Here is a 6015-nt window from a genome sequence, read left to right as displayed (position 1 = left end):
AATACTTTGTTGCTGCCCTGGGAGTTTGAGAGATGTACCTCAGGGGCTCCCGTGGGGGGAAGGGGCAAGGCGGGCAGGGTCCGGGAACCTACCACATTTCATTGGTGGCTGCCTTGTGCTCTGATGAGCAAATATTTAACTTCAGCAGGCACTTCCTGCATTCAAGCAGGTCAACCACGTATTTGGCAGGGAAGGGAAAAACCTGAGGGATTTAGCTCCCTGGGAATATAACTCCCTAAAGAATGTTAGATGGATAGTTGATTTGTGCTTATGCTGCTGTAGGGCATGTTTTTTAGGACAAAGTATGAATGATAATACAATATGATCATGCTACCCGGTGCTGTAGGCTGCTGTAGGGTAGTACCTTTGCACTGTGCAAAGGTGTTGCACTGAAAGGGGCAGTAGGGGCTGAAAGGCAGCCAGTGCTCAACTCCCAAGCTTGGCCTCTGCAGGGCTGCAGCAACCCGGAGGAAGGAATACTTTGCACAATTTGTCCTCCCAGAGCCCAATGCGGCCCCATGTCCTGCTGGCCCTATGTATATACCCAGGGCCGTGGTGAGCCAATCTACCTTATACGTAGGGCTTGGTATTGGGGAATGTGTCCCAGAGGAGAAGACAGTTGTAGGCTGTCAGATGTCTATTCTATGAACCTGTCTCAGGGTAGGCCCAGCCGCTGGTGGCTGTAAAATAAATGTTTGTTGAATGAATGCAAAAGAGTAGGGCCTGAGTGCTTTGGGATTCTCACTCGGCTCAAACCTTCTCTAAGCCTCTAATTATTTTCTGATTTTGCTCAGGCATAATGCTCTGCTTATAACCTTTTGTTAGCCACACGCCTTCTTAGAGCAGGTTAGCGGTCAAGGTTAGACAGGCTTTCTGATTCTCCTGCGGAGATTCTGATCTGAATGACTCCTTCTCAAGGCCACGAAACCAGATTGACAGTTAAGGGCGAGGCCTGGGACATCTCCAGATGGAAAGCGGCACGTACGGGAAGCCCCATGAGTGATCAGCTGGCAGCATTTCAGAGGACCCCACTGAGGTCGTGCCCACACGACTGTGGCCACTGTCACCACCTGGCCGTAAGTCAGGGGTATGATTGTTGCCGTCACATAAATGAGAGAATGCCAGAATGTTCGAACTCAGGTGAGGCACTGGGATCATCTAGTCCAAACTCTCACGTCACAGATGAGATCGTGGAGACTCAGAGACTGGCAATGTATGGCAAACATTCCCCATTTCCCAGCTCCAGCTCATTATAATGGCAGTGCCTGTCTGTCAGGTGGTTGTGAGGAGTGAATGAGTTAATCCATGCAGGGCACTTACAACAGAACCTGGCGGAGAGAAAAGGCTCAGAAACCTTAGGCATTACAACCACTGTGTCTGACACTCACTAAATAACAGGTACTACAAGAAAGACCCCGCTTCCCTGTTTGAGGAAAAGCCTCTGTCTGCTGCCTGAGGGAGGGTGGGCCCGTTAGCTCAGTGGATGGTTTTTGTGTTCTCATGTGACACTCCTGTCGGGGAGACGCTCCCCTGGGTTGAACTGACGCTCAGAGAAGAGAAGCTGACGGTGACATTCATTGAAATTGCAAATGTGTGTACTGGATTTTCAAGCATATGTTTATTAGAATGCAAATCAGCAAAAGTGACCTTATTACAAATGTAATATATATATTACGTCTAATATAAATACATACATATATACCTTATGTGTGTGTGTGTGTGTGTGTGTGTGTGTGCGTGTATTTTTAAGAAGGTTAGAGGGAGGAGGAATGGAGAGTTCGTGTGCAATGGGTTCAGGGTTTCAGTTGGAGGAGATGAAAAAGCCGTGCAGGTGGATGTCGGTGATGGTTGCACAACAACGTGAGTGGGCTTCATGCCGCTGAGCTGCACACTTAAAAATGATTAAAATGGTAAAGTTCACATGACGTGTATTTTACCACCACTAGACACAGAGGAGTTCAGAACCTCTTTCCTTTAAACAGCCCCTCTCTTGGTTGGGTTGTCCTTCATGCCCAGTGCTACCCAGGGCGTTCTCCATGTACCAGCTTGTAAAGAAACCCTGGACTTTTACTGTCACATGCCTCCGCTTCTAGGTGGAGGCCTGAGGCTCAGGGATGTCCAGTGACTTGCCAAAGCTGCCTTTCCCGTGATGCACCAGACTCAGGATTCAAACTGAGGTCAGCCAGCACCGACTTAAGTCTTTGCTCCCTAAACTGCCATGCTGGCCATGAAATCCATAACAAGCTGTAATTGTTCACTGTGTCACAATCATGATTTCTGGCAATTCTTTCTCAGGAGGCCCCCGCAGAGCGGCCAGCTGGTCGCTGCAAGCAAGGCCTTTCCAGGTGGGCAGACCTGGGGTGGGGTGGGGGGGCTCAGGCTCTGCCTTTCACTTGAGCGAGCGCCCTGAACCAGGCACCGAAGCTGCCTGGAACTGTTTTGTGGCCATAAAATGCCCAGATGGTGGTTCTTCACCAGGTCATCGTGAGGATTTAATGAATAACCCTTGTGAACTTGGGGCACTGTGCCTGGCATGTACTGAGCGGTCAGTAAGGTCGGCCCATAATGAGTGATTATCATATTTGCACACCAGGTGCCCTGGGGAGACTCACTGGCCCACACAGGTTGGCAGGACCCTCGCTGATGTGTTGTGGTGGGTTTTGTCCCCAGATGAACCCACCTGGTGTGTCCCTCTGGCATCACAGCGCCTTGTACAGGGCTGAGTGCCTTTGGGTCCCTCGCGACATCCTGGAGTAGCATCCAGCTCTCAGACACCCCTTGAGAGCAACTCCCCTCCCTCCCTCCCTCCCTCTCTCTGTTCTCCCCATTGTTTATTTTTCCCTTCATCCTTTTATCTTCCCATCCCTTTTTCTCCCTTACCCCCTCCCTTCTTTCTTCCATCCTTACTGGACTCCCTCCATCCTTCTCTCCCTCCCTCTTGGGGTCCCCACCCCATCAGGAGAAGGGGGTACCTACCGTGCAGGTCCCACTGTAAAGCAGTTGGATGAACAATGCTCGGCTTTGAACAAGATGGGGACCCAGTCCTTTATACCCCAAGGAAAGACCCTTGGTCACATGACCCCCCTCCCTCCTCACATCAAGACAACAGCCTTTCATGAGGTCGTCAGGTGGGCTGCCTCTGAGGGGGAGGAGGCATCTTAATGCTATGTGACCTGCTCCATGGTAAGCGGCCCCATCTTGAACCTCAGAGGACACCCAGCCTCTCATTAGAGAACAAAGGCTCCCCTGTCCCACTCTCCCACCTCACCTCAAAGGCTTAGAGGCCCAGGGATTAGGTCTCAGGGTCGTCAGGGGAACTCTGAGGGATGAAAGACCGATGAAAGTCCCATGGGCTCTCCTGCTAAGAAGAGGGGTGGCTTTGTCTGCTCGAGTTAATTCTTCGGCAAGACTATCTCTGGGGTGATTCTTCCTACACGTTTCTGGCCTCAGGCCTAGGAATGTGATGCCCCTTTCCTTGTGGGGTTTTCTGCCCAAGCTGTGTGGCAGGGCGAGATGCAGCTTTGTATTCAGACGTCCTAGATTCCGGTGCCAGCCCTGCTTACTCATGACCTACGGGACCTTGAGCCTGTCCCCAATTGGTCTCAGCTCCCACGTCCATTAACTGGGAATCATCCCACGAGGGTTGTGAGAATGAAGTGAGCCAAGTAATGTGTGGGATGGTAGTGGGGCTAATAAATCCTGGTTCCTCCGCTCCCCTCCCAGCCCCCTTGAGAACTGTGTCCTTTCCACATTTTAACAAGGAGAGTTAACATTCATTGAGCACCCATTTTGTACCACAAACATGTTTTACAGGATGTTGTCCGTGTTATCCCTACAGTAGGGGGATGGCACACTAGTTCCGTCTTACAGACAGGACCAGTGGGGTCGTCGAGGTGGAGGCGTTTGTCCCAGCTCCCATGTGATGGGACCGTTTCTGGCTTACAGGTGAGTCTGGCTGCGAACCCTGTGAGACGCTCACTCTAGGGCTGCGTCCTGGCGATAACCTTGGGGGAGAGCTAAGCCTTTACAGACTCCGCTGAAGCGTTTCTTCAAGTAATTAGCTGTCCTTGTGCTTTGAGGCTTTCATGTCTAGGGCCTGAATTATGGTTCAGTATCTTACGTACATTAAGGAATGAAGCTACGTTGTACCCACTCTTTCTGACTAGCACAGAAGACGCACCATATCTAAAACTATGAGGTCTGTGGGGCAAAACTCATCCTTCCGGCATCTCCACAGCATAAACACGGCTCACTGCCCGATACCACCCTGGTTAGGTATGTTGTTCTAGACAGGTCACAGGATAAGAAGCTTCATTTTCTCTCCAGAGCCTACAGCAGGGTAGCTCAGCCTTACCTCGACTGACATTTTGGGCCAAATGCTTTGTGGTTGTGGGAGTGTCTTGTGCATTGTAGGCTCTTAAATGGTCCTAGGCCTTTACCCACTAGATACCAGTAGCAGACCCTGTCCCCAAGTTGTGACAAATAGAAATGTCTCTCTACATTGCCAGATGCCTCTTGGGGGGGTCCAAATCACCCCTGATGGAGAACCACGGGCCTATAATATCCATGGAACTCGGCTTTTCACTTCTCTGTTGGTGGAGTAGGGTGATAGAGGCGCTTTCACAAGAACTCAGGCAGAAGAGAAATGGCTGTTGTATTAGAGTTCAAAATTACAGATGGCGTTATGTAATCTCCCTCCCACCCCCTCTCCCTGTCCTTCTCCCTCTCTTTCTCGTGCCCTGTCTTTTGGGCATGAATGAAATAGACAGAAAAGCACCTGTGCCTTTGTTTCCAGGGAGAATCCTGTTTAATGATGATACCCGTGTAACTCCACAGTCTCCTTCATCAGCTGGGGGACAATAACTGTCCCATCTCCTTGAGCTCATCAGTGAAGCACTGGTGGCCACACGTGCACAAATAAGTAGGAACTCCAGTGTGGGAGCACCCTGAGGCCTCCCCATTGCCCTAAGCAAGCCACAATCAGGACTTATTCAGTCAAAGGGGGGGAAGCCCCCCTTAAACTCCAGGAGACTGTGGATTTCAGGCTCTGGTCTGTTGGCTCTCGGGCCCCTTTTCCTCCTGCCAGACCTGCTGGCATGACCCTAGAAAACCAGTCCCATATGGTCCTCTGAGCCTTTGTCCCTCTGCGAGGTCAGAGCCCTGCATGGGCCTCCGAGGTCCTCCACATCTGGGCTCTTACAAGTTCCAGTTGTGCTCAGTGATGGGGAGACTGAGTCCACACAGGCTGTCCCCCAAGCAGACAGCTGGGTATTAGGGCCAAGTCATTAGTCTGCACTCTCTGGTGATAAATTACTCTTTAGGGAACATCCAGAATCCTTTCCTGTTGGAGGCCTTTGATTAATATCAACTCGTCCATCAGATTAACCCACACCCCTGATGAATGGTGCCGTTTTCTTGATTCCCATCCAGATATGCGTCCCCAGTGCCCCAGCAAAATTCCTGTACCCTCCGCAGCTTTGCAAACTAGAGGACCCATTGTTGGACCCCCAAATCATGACAACAGGTCTTTATGTGCTTGATATTTGCATAAGTTTAAAGTTCTCTCAAGTGCTGGAGACTAAAAAGAAATCTTTCTGTGTTTGACCAGACATGGAAGCGGCTGGCTGTTTCTCTCTCCAGAGTTCAAGCTCTGCTTCCTCAAGAACCTACGTTCCCAGGTAGTTCAAACTGTTTTGACTTTTCTCTAAAAAGGCCAGTACAGGTCACAAAGGGGTGGAACCTGATGGCCTGGCAGCACTAAGGTGAGAGATTGCACCAAAAACTCCAGGCCCATCTGGAGGGAAGCTATCTCCATAGTGAGGAACTTAGGGGTCCTTGCAGGGCCCCCGGAGAGAGCAAACCTGGGGCTTTGGGCCCCGGCATAGTCTAAGCTAACAGTGTGATTTATGTGGGGGCGGGAGGGGCCTTGAATCACGCAATGTCAGTCTGACCTCTGGAGTCCCTGAAAGTTGACTGACTAAGGTCATCCATGGGGGTATTTAATGCGTACATGGC

Source organism: Rhinolophus hipposideros (assembly GCF_964194185.1).
Source record: "Rhinolophus hipposideros genome assembly, chromosome: 13".
Lineage (NCBI taxonomy): Eukaryota > Metazoa > Chordata > Mammalia > Chiroptera > Rhinolophidae > Rhinolophus > Rhinolophus hipposideros.
The sequence above is the reverse complement of the archived record's forward strand: the minus strand, read 5'-3'. Positions refer to the sequence as shown.